Here is a 17,317-nt window from a genome sequence, read left to right as displayed (position 1 = left end):
TTCCCAGACATCAAGTGGTATTATTGGGCCTCTCAATTGAGTGCGATTAACCATGCAACTTACGCACCGGGTCCTTCTCCGGCTTTCGAGATGGATAAACACCTTTTACCGGGCGGGAATTACAGTAGGGCGCTTTATTCCAAAGGGATTTGCAGGACGTTAACTGGGCCCACTAAGATTGCTGTGCGAGTTTGGCGAGATGCGAAGGCGGCTTTGGGATGGGGTGATAGATTGACTTGTGCGGCTCCGTTGTATGCCTCTGAAAGATTGGATTGCTTATGGAGAACGAAAGGTTTTGAGAAATGGGACATGATTGGTATCAGTAGAGTGGGTGACCTCTGGACCAAGGGAAATGTTAAAACCTTTGAGGCGCTGAGGACGGAATATGAGCTTGGAGAGAAGGAGTTTTTAAGATACGTGCAAGTGCGCCATGCCTTGCTGTCGGTTTTCGGTGCAGGCACCGACGTCCCTGAGTCCTCTCCTCTAGAGGACCGTATACTGGACGGTTATGTCCCTGACAGCACGATTTCATTGATTTATAAAAAATTGATCAATAATCGTACTGATTTACTTGTGCGTCTCACAGCGGTATGGACTGATGATGGGTTGGAATTAGATGACGAAGACTGGCAATCCGCATTGTCGTCGCCCAAGGAGGTGGCCATTCCTACCCGTCTTCGCTTTGTCCAACTTAAGATCCTTCACCGTATCTATGTTACTGGTCCGAGTCTGGTGCGAATGGGCTATTCTCTGGATGGGTTGTGTAAGCGTGGCTGCGGCATGCCTGGAACCTTCCTCCACATTCTGTGGGAGTGTTCGGCGGTGGCGGAGTTTTGGACCCGAGTGCATGCGGTGATGGAAAGAGTTACCGGAGTGTCGTTGCGGCCTGAAGCTAGGCGTTGCCTGCTGAATGTGTGGGAACCGAATGATTACACTGTGGCTCAGATCCGTTGGGCGACCCTTGGTAACATGATAGCTAAGAGAGACATCGCACAGTTGTGGGGTTCCCAGAGGTCGCCCACTGTCTTGGTGTGGAAGGAAGGTATGGATTGGTGCATGTTTAGGGAGAAAACGGTGTATCTGGCTAGGGGTAGACCTAGGCAATGGAGCAGAGCCTGGTCTCAGTGGAATGCCTATAGTGGAAATATCTGTACTCCCCCGCAAGACTTATTACCTGATGTTCCCTTATCCCCCTAAACGACGTTCCATGTACTGTTCAATACTGTGAGTGCTGCACTGTTTCCCCACTGCCCCCCCCCCCCCTCTCGACGGATTATAAGTGTATGACTTTTCCTGAATATTTGGAGCAACGCTCTCTAAGACGCATGATCGCCTGTACTGTATCTAAATGCCTTGCCTGTTGTTGTTGTATTTTATTTACCAATAAAAGTTTTTTTTTAAAAACAAAAACATTGGAGGTCCATAAATCGACCATAGGGTGTATCTTACTCAGATCTCCAAACGCCCCAAAGAGGAAAAATAGAATCTGAGGTTAAGTAATGTAGAAATCCTGTTAGTAGCAAAAACTGTACTCCTCACATTCTTAGTACAAAGAGCCTGCGTAGAATATCCTCAAGTTAAACCTTTTGTTGCTAAAAATATGGTTCTTATGATTTCGTGCTCCTTTTATTATTTTTTTTTTTATAAAAATTTTATTGGGGTTTTTTCTGACACACACATAACACAGAATACAAAATACTGAAAACAATTAATGCATATAATAAATCAAAATTACTATCAAGAAAAATCAATATAATACTAAGCATAATCTTCGGGACCTAAAGAAGAAAAAAGGGTGAAAAATGACCATTGAACAACTTAGTAATACATCAAGCTACATTTGCATTTAACCTTTCCTTCCATCTATGTACTGGTTCCCAAATTTTCCTTCCCCATCTCTTAATCCTTTTACCTTTTTTCCCAAATATACCTTTTTCGAGGTTAAAAGTCCCTAATAGTAAGGCAATCCACTGCTGTTTTCCCGGGGGTAAAGGGTCCAGCCAGACTCTCGCAATCAACAGCCTGAGAACTGCCATTGCTACAAATATAAATTCGCTATGTTCACCTTCGCAGTCCTGAACTCCCAACATAATTACTGTAGGCGTTAGAATCACGTTTAAGGCAAGTGTGTGAGCCATAAAAGTCTCAATACCCTTTAGTAAGGGCCTTAATTTGGGACATGTCGCAAAAATATGTATACTATCTGCGGCCATAGCATTACATCGCCAACAACAAGTCCCTGTAGTTGCACCCCATTGTGCTATGCGATCTGGAGTATGATAGAGTTGATACAGCGTTTTGTAGTGTTGCGATTGTAATGGGGCAGAATAAAATACTGACCCTCCTAACTCCAGAGACTTCAAGAAAGACTCGCTCGAAGTCCCTAATTTCCCCTCCCATTTGTTACCAAATCTATCAGTATTGTCCTTCTTTGTCTCAACCAACTGGGCATAGAAATACCTAATGGAGCAGGCCCCACTTTGCGCTATTGCTTCCATAATGTTAATTGTGTTAAATCCGCCTGCCCCACCTTTTTTCTTTGAGAGGAAACTCCTAGTCTGCAAATATTTGAAGAAGCTGTATCTTGCTATATTAAATTTAGCCATCAAATCTGAGAATTGAAGTATGTTACCATCTGAGTTTAGCATATCTCCTATATTTTTAATGCCTTTGCTGTTCCAATCTGCCATGATAGTATCCGAAAAAATTAAAGGTGGTAAAGACTTATTCATGTACAAACTAGTATACCTATTAAATCTCCCCAATCCGAAATTTTTTGCAACTGCAGACCATACATTATAGGCTGCGGCCACAGTCTTGAATCGTGTACGTTTGTAGTACGATGAATCTGTACAATTTAAAAAAGCATTTGCGGAGTCTGTGCCCAGAACAATTGCATAAATCATAGTTGATGCAGCTTTAACTTTCAAGTCCCCTTCATTTGCTCCAATTAATCCTTGAATATATTGTAATACCGTTGCCCAATAGTAGCACCTAAAATCAGGAACCCCCCAGCCTCCCCTGCCCCTTGGCAGAGTCATAAACTTATATGCCCGTCTTGTCTTCCCGTGCGACCAAATAAATCTGTTAAGAATCGACTAACTTGTTAAACCAAGTGGACTCGAAAAGAAGAGGAATTGTATGAAAAAAATAAAGAAATTTAGGAAGTATGAGCATTTTAATAATATTAGTGCGGCCCACTAACGTAAGCCTAAGATTATTTATCCTTAACCCTCCGGGTTTTTTCGGGAGGTGGAAAGCCTACAGCGTCGTTTGTTTTGGGACGGACGTGCGCGTATTGCTCTCCCCAAGCTTACGCTCCCTTGGTACGATGGGGGCATCGCTTTCCCAGACATCAAGTGGTATTATTGGGCCTCTCAATTGAGTGCGATTAACCATGCAACTTACGCACCGGGTCCTTCTCCGGCTTTCGAGATGGATAAACACCTTTTACCGGGCGGGAATTACAGTAGGGCGCTTTATTCCAAAGGGATTTGCAGGACGTTAACTGGGCCCACTAAGATTGCTGTGCGAGTTTGGCGAGATGCGAAGGCGGCTTTGGGATGGGGTGATAGATTGACTTGTGCGGCTCCGTTGTATGCCTCTGAAAGATTGGATTGCTTATGGAGAACGAAAGGTTTTGAGAAATGGGACATGATTGGTATCAGTAGAGTGGGTGACCTCTGGACCAAGGGAAATGTTAAAACCTTTGAGGCGCTGAGGACGGAATATGAGCTTGGAGAGAAGGAGTTTTTAAGATACGTGCAAGTGCGCCATGCCTTGCTGTCGGTTTTCGGTGCAGGCACCGACGTCCCTGAGTCCTCTCCTCTAGAGGACCGTATACTGGACGGTTATGTCCCTGACAGCACGATTTCATTGATTTATAAAAAATTGATCAATAATCGTACTGATTTACTTGTGCGTCTCACAGCGGTATGGACTGATGATGGGTTGGAATTAGATGACGAAGACTGGCAATCCGCATTGTCGTCGCCCAAGGAGGTGGCCATTCCTACCCGTCTTCGCTTTGTCCAACTTAAGATCCTTCACCGTATCTATGTTACTGGTCCGAGTCTGGTGCGAATGGGCTATTCTCTGGATGGGTTGTGTAAGCGTGGCTGCGGCATGCCTGGAACCTTCCTCCACATTCTGTGGGAGTGTTCGGCGGTGGCGGAGTTTTGGACCCGAGTGCATGCGGTGATGGAAAGAGTTACCGGAGTGTCGTTGCGGCCTGAAGCTAGGCGTTGCCTGCTGAATGTGTGGGAACCGAATGATTACACTGTGGCTCAGATCCGTTGGGCGACCCTTGGTAACATGATAGCTAAGAGAGACATCGCACAGTTGTGGGGTTCCCAGAGGTCGCCCACTGTCTTGGTGTGGAAGGAAGGTATGGATTGGTGCATGTTTAGGGAGAAAACGGTGTATCTGGCTAGGGGTAGACCTAGGCAATGGAGCAGAGCCTGGTCTCAGTGGAATGCCTATAGTGGAAATATCTGTACTCCCCCGCAAGACTTACCTGATGTTCCCTTATCCCCCTAAACGACGTTCCATGTACTGTTCAATACTGTGAGTGCTGCACTGTTTCCCCACTGCCCCCCCCCCCCCCCTCTCGACGGATTATAAGTGTATGACTTATCCTGAATATTTGGAGCAACGCTCTCTAAGACGCATGATCGCCTGTACTGTATCTAAATGCCTTGCCTGTTGTTGTTGTATTTTATTTACCAATAAAAGTTTTTTTTTAAAAACAAAAACATTGGAGGTCCATAAATCGACCATAGGGTGTATCTTACTCAGATCTCCAAACGCCCCAAAGAGGAAAAATAGAATCTGAGGTTAAGTAATGTAGAAATCCTGTTAGTAGCAAAAGCTGTACTCCTCACATTCTTAGTACAAAGAGCCTGCGTAGAATATCCTCAAGTTAAACCTTTTGTTGCTAAAAATATGGTTCTTATGATTTCGTGCTCCTTTTATTATTTTTTTTTTTTATAAAAATTTTATTGGGGTTTTTTCTGACACACACATAACACAGAATACAAAATACTGAAAACAATTAATGCATATAATAAATCAAAATTACTATCAAGAAAAATCAATATAATACTAAGCATAATCTTCGGGACCTAAAGAAGAAAAAAGGGTGAAAAATGACCATTGAACAACTTAGTAATACATCAAGCTACATTTGCATTTAACCTTTCCTTCCATCTATGTACTGGTTCCCAAATTTTCCTTCCCCATCTCTTAATCCTTTTACCTTTTTTTCCCAAATATACCTTTTTCGAGGTTAAAAGTCCCTAATAGTAAGGCAATCCACTGCTGTTTTCCCGGGGGTAAAGGGTCCAGCCAGACTCTCGCAATCAACAGCCTGAGAACTGCCATTGCTACAAATATAAATTCGCTATGTTCACCTTCGCAGTCCCGAACTCCCAACATAATTACTGTAGGCGTTAGAATCACGTTTAAGGCAAGTGTGTGAGCCATAAAAGTCTCAATACCCTTTAGTAAGGGCCTTAATTTGGGACATGTCGCAAAAATATGTATACTATCTGCGGCCATAGCATTACATCGCCAACAACAAGTCCCTGTAGTTGCACCCCATTGTGCTATGCGATCTGGAGTATGATAGAGTTGATACAGCGTTTTGTAGTGTTGCGATTGTAATGGGGCAGAATAAAATACTGACCCTCCTAACTCCAGAGACTTCAAGAAAGACTCGCTCGAAGTCCCTAATTTCCCCTCCCATTTGTTACCAAATCTATCAGTATCGTCCTTCTTTGTCTCAACCAACTGGGCATAGAAATACCTAATGGAGCAGGCCCCACTTTGCGCTATTGCTTCCATAATGTTAATTGTGTTAAATCCGCCTGCCCCACCTTTTTTCTTTGAGAGGAAACTCCTAGTCTGCAAATATTTGAAGAAGCTGTATCTTGCTATATTAAATTTAGCCATCAAATCTGAGAATTGAAGTATGTTACCATCTGAGTTTAGCATATCTCCTATATTTTTAATGCCTTTGCTGTTCCAATCTGCCATGATAGTATCCGAAAAAATTAAAGGTGGTAAAGACTTATTCATGTACAAACTAGTATACCTATTAAATCTCCCCAATCCGAAATTTTTTGCAACTGCAGACCATACATTATAGGCTGCGGCCACAGTCTTGAATCGTGTACGTTTGTAGTACGATGAATCTGTACAATTTAAAAAAGCATTTGCGGAGTCTGTGCCCAGAACAATTGCATAAATCATAGTTGATGCAGCTTTAACTTTCAAGTCCCCTTCATTTGCTCCAATTAATCCTTGAATATATTGTAATACCGTTGCCCAATAGTAGCACCTAAAATCAGGAACACCCCAGCCTCCCCTGCCCCTTGGCAGAGTCATAAACTTATATGCCCGTCTTGTCTTCCCGTGCGACCAAATAAATCTGTTAAGAATCGACTAACTTGTTAAACCAAGTGGACTCGAAAAGAAGAGGAATTGTACGAAAAAAATAAAGAAATTTAGGAAGTATGAGCATTTTAATAATATTAGTGCGGCCCACTAACGTAAGCCTAAGATTATTTATCCTTAACAAGTCTGAACTAACTTTCTTTAATAAGGGGGAGATGTTCTGTTCAACTATTGTTCCTAGGTTAGACGAAATTTCAACCCCAAGGTAGATTGCTGCAGGGACCACACGTGGATCAGCACACTGGGCTGCTGTATTTTTAATAATCTGTGTTTTGGCACTATTAAGCTTGTAGCCAGAAATATTGCCAAAATTTAGGGCTTCTTGTTCTATTTCACCTATTGCCAATTCAGGATCGGGAGTAATTATCGCGACATCATCAGCGTATGCCAATACTTTAATTACTATCTCGTTTGCACACATGGGGGGGATACGGGGATTAGAATCAAGGTTGCGTAGGTACGGATCCATATACAGTGCAAACAAGAGAGGAGAGCTAGGGCAACCTTGCCTTGTTCCTCTCTTAATCTGCACTGCCGTTGTTAATTCCTGATTGATTTTAATTCTAGCTATTGGATCCCTATAAAGCACCTGAATTGCTTTAATAAAGTTGTCGCCAAACCCCATAGTTCTCATTAGCACCCACAGATATTCCCAGCCAACCCTATCGAAAGCCTTCTCGGCATCTAAAAATAAAGCCGAGAGAGGGGCGCCAGAAACCTCCGTGGCATCAAAACAGGTAATCACGGTCCTGACATGCTCTGTAGTCCCTTTCCCCGGGATAAATCCATGTTGGACTGGGGTAACTAATTTTTCAATAACAGCTGACAGCCTTGTGGCCAGAATTTTTGAATAGAGCTTTACATCAGTATTCATTAAGGCTATCGGTCTATATGACCCCGGGTTTACCTTTTTTCAGGATAACTATAATTTCAGTCTCACCCCATGATTTTGGAATTGAGATATCTCTCTGGGCTTGAATGAATGTATCCAGTAGCTCTACTCTAAAAACTGCTATAAAGGTTTTATAAAATTCGATCGGTAACAGATCGGGTCCTGCAGCCTTGGAGGATGGGAGATCTGATAAAGCTAGAGACATTTCTTCTAGCGTTATAGGGGCTTCGAGTATGCTATTTTCCTCCGAACCTAATTTCCCGAGCTGAGTATCTCCTAGATATTCCCTGATTTTATGAGTATCAACCTCGGTCTCTCTGTCATATAGTCCAGTGTAAAACTTACAAAATACATTCCTTATTCCGACAGAGTCAGAGATCAGATTGCCTGAATCATCAACTATATTTTTAATGTCCCCTGCGCTAGCTTTTTGTCTGGATCTGACAGCAAGAATGTGGCCAACCCGCTCGCTAAGCTCACAGGCCTGCTCCTTCTTTATTAAGTAGCTAGCTACAATCTTGTTAGTAATTCTTTCTGCTATCTCCGCCTTTAAAACCGTGATCACCAACAATTGTTGATCCAGTGGGAGCCCCGTCGTGATTAACCTACTTAACTCAGCCTCGGCATCCAGAAGGGAGTTAACTTGCTGATCGAACATCTCTCTTTCTTTTTTCCGTCTATGTGTTGAAAAACTAATTGTCTCTCCCCTGACTCCCGCTTTAAAAGCATCCCAAATATAGGCACTACTAGTGCTCCCCAGATTATTAAGCCAAAATTCACTAATCCATTTTTCCATATGAGTACAATAATCTTCATCGAGTAACAAAGCTCGCTCAAATGTCCATCTATATGGTTTCCTACCTAGCCCGTTTAAACTTAATGACAGTAATAGCGGGTTATGGTCCGAGACCAAACGGGGTAACTTCTTAATCTGCGTGTTAGATAATAATACATTGGAAATTAAAAAATAATCCAACCTTACTGTTATATTGTGAGGAGCTGAAAAAAATGTGTCGCCGTCTGTCTGTGGGTGTAAATTAGCCCATACATCTGAAAGAGCATTATGCCGTGCATGTCTACTATCGCCCTATGCACCCTTTTCTTCCTCTCCGCATAGGAATGATTCAGTTGTAGCTCAATATTTGCTGGTCGACTGATGTTAAAATCTCCGCAGCAGACAATTGGCTCTGCCCAGGTTGAGAGCTCCTGATCCAGAAATTGAAATATATCTGGGTCATCACATGTTGAGCCATAGACTGAAACTAGTGTGAACCTAGCACCTCTAAAACCTATTTCTATAATTGCCCACCTACCCCAGGTATCCTCTTTACTCCTAAATACTGTACAGTCTGCTCCTCTCCCCAGGATCGCTACTCCACGGGTTTTGGAGGCTTGCTTAGTATATGCTAGAACTTTAAAACCAGCCTGTACTAGCAAAAATCCCTTTCCTCCCTCCACATGAGTTTCTTGTAGACATATCAGATCAGGAGTCATTGATTTACAAAATGCTGAAACACGCAGCCTTTTTTGAAGATCGTTAAGGCCACAGACATTAAATGACAGAATTCGACAGGTCATCAGAAAACATCAAAAAGTAGCACCAGGTTCCAATCCCATCTCATAGCCAAAACCAACACTTCCTTTTTTCCCCATTTGTACAAAACCTGTAACTGCCTCAAATTATATGCTGTGTATAATGTGTGCCATTTATTTCCCCCCCTCTTCCCCCTCGTCCTCCCTCCCACCTCCCTGAACCCCCCCAGACTGCCCCTCCCCCCTCCCCCCCTACAGGCAAATAGGTCAGGAATGACCTATATGTGGACGCCAGGGAAGCAGCAGCCGCTACTCCTCCCCACCGCCAGCCAACCAGCTTGACAAACATAGCAAACTTTAAATCCATTATCTTTTCTCCTTATAACCCAGTACTTCCAGCATGTACGCCTTTGCCTTAATCTCTGAAAAGAAAAATTTAAACTGGCCCTTGGTCACAATTTTCAATTTTGCCGGGTATAGCAGATATGCCTCCGAGCCCAGAGCCTGAATATGTGGTATCAGTTGTCTCAACCTCCATCTACGCTCAACTGTGGCATGACAAAAATCTGGTCTTGCAAAGAACGTGACATTGTTATAGGTGCGTCTTGACTCTGGCTTCGCTTTGTCCAAGATCAGCTGCCTAAGGAGGAAATTCCCTACAAAGATCAACAAAGCCCTAGGACGCCCTCCCGGTGCTCCAGCCTGAGACTGACCCCTTTTAAGAAACAAGGGGAAACGGTGGGCTCTTTGAATTTCAGTTTCCCACTGCCAACTAGATAGCTCCGGAAAAGCCCCCTTTAACAAATTCACCACAAACAGCCTGGGGTCCTCCCCTTCGAGACCTTCCTCCACGCCAAGCAGTCTGATATTGTTACGACGCTGCCTGTTCTCAAAGTCCTCCAGCTTCCAGTTGAAGTCCTCAGCCACCTTTTGATGCTCTTCCTTGTATAGTCTCAAATCTCTCAAGTCATCTTCGACTTTACTGGTCCTTTCCTCGACATGTACGACTCTCTCTGCCGTCTCCTCTTGTCTTTTGCTTATAGTTCTAAGCTTATTCTGTATCTTCCTTGACTCCTGTCTCGCCCTCCTGCTCTCTCCTCTAGCCTCGGTTTGCATTAGTTTCAGGGTGTTAAAGAGAAGATCGAGCGTGACTGGAGGCTGAGAGGGTTGAGCAGAGCCATATTCCCCAGTTACTGTTGCTGGACTGTCCTGCTCCAGAAACGAAAAGGTGGTGGTGGAGTAGTCCCAAGCTAACTTTTTAGTAGGGTCAGTGGAACTGCTTGCAGTGGAAGGTTTCCTTTTAGATAGGCGTTTTCTCTGTGAAGTTTTCCTAGCTGGGGAACTACTGACCGAGTCAATACCTGTGGATACATCTGAGCTTAGGCCCATAGACGACTGTGACTGTGCATCTTCGTCGACAGAGTAAAATCTCTCCACAGAAGCTGAGCCATTAGTAAGGCCGATTTTCACTGAGGTAGAGGATTCACCTCCTGATTCACCTCCTGATTTGATCCCCCCATCTGTGTCTAAATCCATGGTTTCTGCCCAAGTTCGGGGGTTAACCAGCGAGACTCCCGCATCGGCAGTAGCAGCGGCCTCCATTTCTGCCTCCAACTTCTGCCCCGGTGTCTCTGCCCCCAACCCCACATGCCTTGATACCAGCGCAGAGGGACCTTGAATCCCAGCCAGTAAATCATCTGGGAGCTGAGTATTCATTGCTCGGTTGTCAATTACAGCCAATAATTCCTTATCTACTCCTTTATTTGTGCTTGTGCACATTTTCACCGTTTTTACCAATTTTGCCGTTTGCCCCGCTGCCATTGCCTGTGCCTGTGTCTGCGCCTCTATGTCCCGCATATTCCCGGCCCCGGCAGGTCCGCTTGACTCACCCTCGACAGCCATCGACTCCGTGCCTCTGCCTCTGGTCTCTCCCAGCATGACTGCAGCTGCCGGCTTTCCTGCTATCCCTGCCGGTCTTACTGGTTGCCTAGCGACCCCAGCGCCGGCCACGAGACATGGATCTAACCTGAAGACGCAGACTCCTCCGGCGCTGGGTACAGCCTCTGCCTCTGCTCCTGCACCTGGCTCCCCGCCTGCGCTAGGATCCGCAGAGATGCCAGGTTTGATCGCGGCGGGTTTGTTGCTTGCTGGAATGCAGGGTGGAGTATTTGCGAAGCTTTCTGAGACTGTGGGCTGCCGAAGCGCATTTTCCTTGGTTTTGGGTTTAGCACCGAGCCCATCATCTCTAGCGGATGGGGTGCTGTCTGCTCCGTTTCTCTTCGTTACCGCTTTCTTTAAGCTCAGGGCGGCTTTCTGTGCAGTAGAAATGCCGGGGCCAGATCCAGCAGCTTTCAGCTCCGCTTTATTTTTCTCCTTTTCCTTTGCCGTCTGACCCTTGTTGGTATCCATGTCTGCCGGTTTCTTGCCGTCCTTGGCCTCGAGACCACGCTGCGGGCGAGGAGGCATCCTGAGCCAGAGTTTTAATATCAAACTGGCAGCCTCTGAAATCCTCTTTTTCAAACGCAGGACAGTGCGTATTACAACTTTTCCCCGTTGCACCCAGGGGGGGAGTATCGCAGTGCTATAAGACAAAGGCATAAAGTAACCAGGCCAGATAGGTTAATTATCCTATTTCCATTGAGACAGTGCTTGGCAGTGGAGAAGAGAGGAGTGCGACTCACTCACTGCAACCCTCAGCGGCCATCTTGCCCCCGTCTCGTGCTCCTTTTATGATGAAAGATGTAAAGGTCACGGAACTTCATGCCGCGATCCTATGATAAGGATTTGCTGGCAGGCATACACCCTATGGTTGATTTATGGACCTATAATAGCGTTCCCTAACAGTAGGGAACGGCCCTCTGGGCACAACGTAAAGTATCAAATTGATTTTCTAATGGTGATCCAAAGTTCAAACTTCAATAGTTAAATGACACTCTTGTAGTTTGTATGTTCATCTAATAGTTTTATTTATTTTCCAAGTATTTTCCGATGTTTCAAATCACATCCAAAAACATTTTGTTAGCAGACGTTGCATTTAGATCCATATATACATTCCTTTACGCAGCATCTTCCCAATGCATTTCGCGCCTATTACAGGCGCTTCGTTAGGGGAATTGGAATCATCAGTCCGTCCTTTCAGCATATGTAGTACGGAAGAGACAGGCGGGCGAAGCTGATGCATCTGTTAGCGTTCTCTCGCGCTCCTCAGTCCGCCAAGCCGGGCGGACTGAGGAGCGCGAGAGAACGCTAACAGATGCATCAGCTTCGCCCGCCTGTCTCTTCCGTACTACATATGCTGAAAGGACGGACTGATGATTCCAATTCCCCTAACGAAGCGCCTGTAATAGGCGCGAAATGCATTGGGAAGATGCTGCGTAAAGGAATGTATATATGGATCTAAATGCAACGTCTGCTAACAAAATGTTTTTGGATGTGATTTGAAACATCGGAAAATACTTGGAAAATAAATAAAACTATTAGATGAACATACAAACTACAAGAGTGTCATTTAACTATTGAAGTTTGAACTTTGGATCACCATTAGAAAATCAATTTGATACTTTACGTTGTGCCCAGAGGGCCGTTCCCTACTGTTAGGGAACGCTATTATTGATTCATACGCCACACCTCTTGACCGACCAGGTGATACCTCCGTGGCACACAACAAAACTACAACTAAGGATATAAAAGTAGCTTGTGCCCAGTCTGCAACAAAGTGAAAGTGATTTATGGACCTGCCATGTTGACAACAGGAGGTGTTTGCCCCTGAAGCCCAGAGATATTATTAACCTGGTACTCAAGATATATACATAGCCTTGGGTATACAGACCTATTCTCCGATTCTGAGTGTAATGGATGTGATTGAGTGATGAAGTTGGAGACTATAGTCAGGCAATATACTTTGTTGGTAGCATAGTGCTGTCCAAAGGAAACCTTTATGATTACATATTCGTATGGTACCCTATTCCTTTGGCATAAGGGGTCCCTCTCAGTTTTTATAATTCCATGTCCCTGGCCACGCTGGGGCTTAACAACTTGCGCTGACCTGTGGCTCTGGGCGGGCGGGTAGCCTGAGAGACCTTAAAGCGCTCCAGCGCATGGTCTACTTTGTCACCGAATAGGCAATGGCATGTCCATAAAGGTGGATTGGACATCCCCTGAAAAACCAGTCGACTGCAACCAGGCATAGTGTTGAAGGGCTACTGACCTGGAAATCGTCCTGCCTAGTGAGTTGGCGGTATCCAGCCCACAGCGGATGATAAACTTTGCTGCATCTCTCCCTTCGGCAACTGCCATAGAGAGTACGGCCCAGGCCTCCTCCGGGCTCTGAGGCAGCACTTGCGCAACAGTATCCCACCCGGAGTGGTTGTAAAGCCCAACAGACATGCAGTGTTTACCAACCACAGTCCCGAGCTGGAGGAAGAAAACATCTTCCCAGGATGGTCCAGCTTCATGGATTCCCTATCAGATGGAGCATTAGGGAATGCACCCTTGGAAGTGGAGGCTTGTAACACCAAGCTCTCATGGGTGGGATGTTGGGAGAGGAAGGTGGGGTCGCCCAGGGCCAAGCGGGGGTGTCAGACTATCATCCTATCCACAGGAGCCCCTGCATTGGGCCTGGACCAGGTGTCCAAAAGGATGTCTGTCAGGGCTCCATTAAACAGCAGCAGGGGCTCCGAAGAGCTAGCTGCCGGTTGAAGCGCCTCTTTCAGGAGGTTAGTCCTGACTGCCACCGTAGGCAGCTCGAGGCTGAGAGCCTCGGCCGCCCTACGCAACACCAATGCGTAAAATGCTCCCTCCTCCGTAGCCACGGTAGGAGGAGGCAACATGCCAAGGTCTGGTGAGGTATCCAGATCACTGGCTTCCCCCAGTTCCTCTCTCCAGTCCGGTTCATAACCTAACTGGTCAGTAAAAGGGTCTACAGACCCCTCCCAGTCCTCCTCACCCTCCTCTGGCTGCCAATCTGGTAGAACAGGGGCACAAAAGTATCTGTCGACGCCGGTCAGGCTCCGTGTCTACATCGGGATGGAGGCCGGGGTCGCAGCCCGCTGGGGACACAACTGGCATTGGCTACGGGGGTGGTGCCGGTGGAAGCAGGGTTGGTGTAACTAGGTCGACCAGCACCGATCTGGATGCTGGCCAGGACCCCAGGGGGCCCTGCGGTGCCGAGGCCAAAGCCACCAGCGTCGAAGGCCCAGGGCCCCCAGCCGAGTCCAAGGGCTCCGAAGGAGCGCCGGCGGAGTCGGGCTGCCCAAAGATGGCGTGCATCGCTTTGTAAAATTGACGAAGCTGGACAGGGGTCGCTCCAGGTCCCGGAAGGGAAACCCGGATTCTACCCTTTGGACTCCGCACGCGGAGCCTCACCACCAGGATCCCTCGTCGCGTCGGCCGATAGACGGGGAGAAGTCGAAGAGCGACGGTGCTTCTTTGACTTCTTCTTGTGCTTCGACTTACCTGACCGGAGTGAGAAGACTTGGATGAAGAATGATGGTGGCTCCGTGACCGGTTCCTCGACCTCCTACGCAACTGGGACCTCGAATGGCGCGGAGTCGACTGCTCTGCCTCGAGAACCTTTCGGGACGGCTCCTTCATGGTCCGGCAGTCGGAGCACGACTTGGGGTTGTGGTCGCGCTCCAGGCAGAAGAGGCACACGCAGTGCGGATACATCACCAACATCATTTGGCTACAGGAACCGCAAGCCTTGAAGCCGGGCAACCCTGAGGTGCACCAGGAGTCGAAGACTCAAAAACGATGTTGACAAAAGTCGCCAGAAAGTCAGTCAAAAAGTGACTGGAGGCACTGCTCTCTCCAGATCTGCGCTGGCTGGCGCGGAAAAAGAAAGAACTGATGTCAGCGTTTAGGGAGATGTCTAGGTAGCTTCTGCAACGTCATCCCGGCGACCAAAACGCCAACCACCAAACGCATAGTCGGCCGACGCCACCTTCCGACGCGCAGGGGTACTGCTGACAAAAAACTTTCTGGATTCATTCTGACGTCTGGGGGTAATTCTAAGGTAAGGAATTTATAACTAACTGTTTCTTTCAGATCAGCATATCCAATGCACTGCCCTATTTCTTAACATATGCCACCCTCAATATATCTTCTGCCTTAACTCTAGCTCATCTCAAACCTCATTCTACTACTCTTTCAATGCACTACCCTGTTTCTCACCCTATACCTTCATCAATATACCCTCTAGCTCCACTCTCTCATTCATCTCAAAACTCATACCACTACTATAATCCCCAAAATAACCCTTTCTAGACTCTTCCTTGCTCTATCCTTCCTTACATAATCTAATACCTTTTACTATTCAATTCTCCCAAATAAGCCTTTCTAAACCCTTACCTTTGACTCGACCCTTCCACCCACCTTAACTCGTCCCAAGCCCACTCCTACTGCTATGAACCCCCAAAAAACTAAAGAAAAAATATTTCTAGACCCGTCCCACCTATATTCTTCCTTCCCTCTTTTATCCCTCCACTATTCCTTTTCAATCCAAATAAAAGCTAAAATGTCCACCACTCAAATTAAATGCATATTTCCCTAGATTAAATCCCACTAATCCCGTCTGGGTTCTGGAATAGGCTGCTACTCACTGAAAATGCGCTTCAATACCTCCTCCGGGGGCTCAAGCACTATATAAATGCAAACATTTTCCCTTTTCAATCCGACAAACATATCCACTACTCAAATTACTTTCATATTTCACTACATTCAACAACTCATCAGGGGTAGCAATTGCTATATAAATGCAAACCTTTTCTCTCTTCTATCTCTCCACTATCCTTCTCAATCCAAATCACTTACGAAAATACCCACTGCTCAAATTACTTCCATATTTCACTATACTGATTCACCACTAATCCTTTATGGGTTCTGGAGTAGCGTGCTACTCACTTGAAAAATCGCTTCAACACCTCATCTGGGGTAGCAAGCGCTATATAAATGCAAACCTTTTCCCTCTTCTATCTCTCCACTATCCTTCTCAATCGAAATCACTTACAAACATATCCACTGCTCAAATTACTTTTATATTTTACTATACTACTTCACCACTAATCCTTTATGGGTTCAGGAGTAGCGTGCTACTCGCCGAAAAAGAGCTTCAATGCCTCGTCAGGGTCGTCCCGCTGCGTCGGTGAGACCAGAGATGCAATGTGGAGTTTGTTGCGTTGCTGACAGGTCACGGTGCAAGCAACAGAGCCGGTTAGGTTAGTGGGAGTTGGTGTCGGTTGGCCCAGAATGCTGTGTGTGATGAGGCGGTGCGTCATGAGACTAACGAGTGGTGCCCCCAGTCATGATGCAGTCACAAGTGTAAAAGTCAGCAGGCAGCGATAGCGTCAGAGAGACAAGGGCGGCAAAGTGAAGCGCAGCGGTGCGACAAGCGGGGCCCACATGTCACTGTGCAAGCAGCGTCATGGTGGAAGCGGCATTGGCTGTTGTGGGTGAGACAGGGTTGCAGTGCGAGATGCGGCGGTGCCTTCTGCTGTGCCATCAGGACACAGAGCCAGCAACAGAGTCAGTTACTTTTCCCTCTCTGTGGTAACTGAAACAATGGTTCCAGAAGCAGTTCCCAGATGTCGGTGAAGTCTTTGCGATCCCTGAGACTTCAGAACAGGAGGCAAGCTCTACTTCAAACACTTGGAGATACTCAGCGCAAGCAAAGAAAGCTCAGTCCAGTCCTTTCACTGCCCAAGGCAGAAGCAGCAACTGCAGGCCAACCTCCAAAGCAACAATACAGCAAATGGGCAGTACTCCTCCTGGGAGCTCTTCCAGCTCTTCTTCTTGGCAGGGACCTAGTCCAAACCAGTCTGATCCTCTCTGGCCCAGATTCCCGTCAGGAGGTGGAGACAGCCCTGTCTAAAGTAGAAATCTCCTCCCACTATATTAAATGCAGCCCAGGTCTATTCAGATCAGCCCTGACTCATCCAGGAAAGGCAGGACATACCTTGACCCCCCAAGTGGCTGTCTGAAGAGAATGGACATTACCACCTCCTGTCACTCCAAAGCCAGACAGTCAATCCACAAATCCAGCAGAGGCACACATGATGGCTAAGTGAGAAAATACCTACTTTGCAAAAGTGGTATTTTCAAACACAAAACATAAAAATCATCTTTACTAAAAGATGCATTTTTACATTCTGAGTCCAGGTATACTAATCTCCATTTTCCCGTCTTGTCCCAATGGGAAGTTATGCTTATAAGATGTTATAAGTAAACTCCCATTCTATCCTATGGGACAGACAGCCTTTATATAGTGAAAATCGAACTACACTGTATTTCGCTAAAAGGACATGTCGCACACACCAGTACATGTCCTACCTTTACCATACACCGCACCCTGCCCACAGGGGTACCGTGGCCTACCTTAGGGGTGACTTACATGTAAGAGCAGGTAAGACTATAGCCTGGCATGTGGGTGCAATTGCCAGG

At 46.2% G+C, this 17,317-nt stretch overlaps 1 protein-coding gene across 1 annotated transcript in view; it reads right to left on the bottom strand.

Moving 5' to 3' along the window:
• Positions 1-17,317, bottom strand: part of WDR59 (WD repeat domain 59) — an 885,758-nt gene that overhangs the window by 42,024 nt on the left and 826,417 nt on the right. The gene's annotated exons all lie outside the window — the stretch shown is intronic.

Source organism: Lissotriton helveticus, chromosome 12, assembly GCF_964261635.1.
Source record: "Lissotriton helveticus chromosome 12, aLisHel1.1, whole genome shotgun sequence".
Taxonomy (NCBI): domain Eukaryota; kingdom Metazoa; phylum Chordata; class Amphibia; order Caudata; family Salamandridae; genus Lissotriton; species Lissotriton helveticus.
Note: the sequence above shows the minus strand (reverse complement) of the source record. Positions and strands in the feature narration are given on the sequence as shown.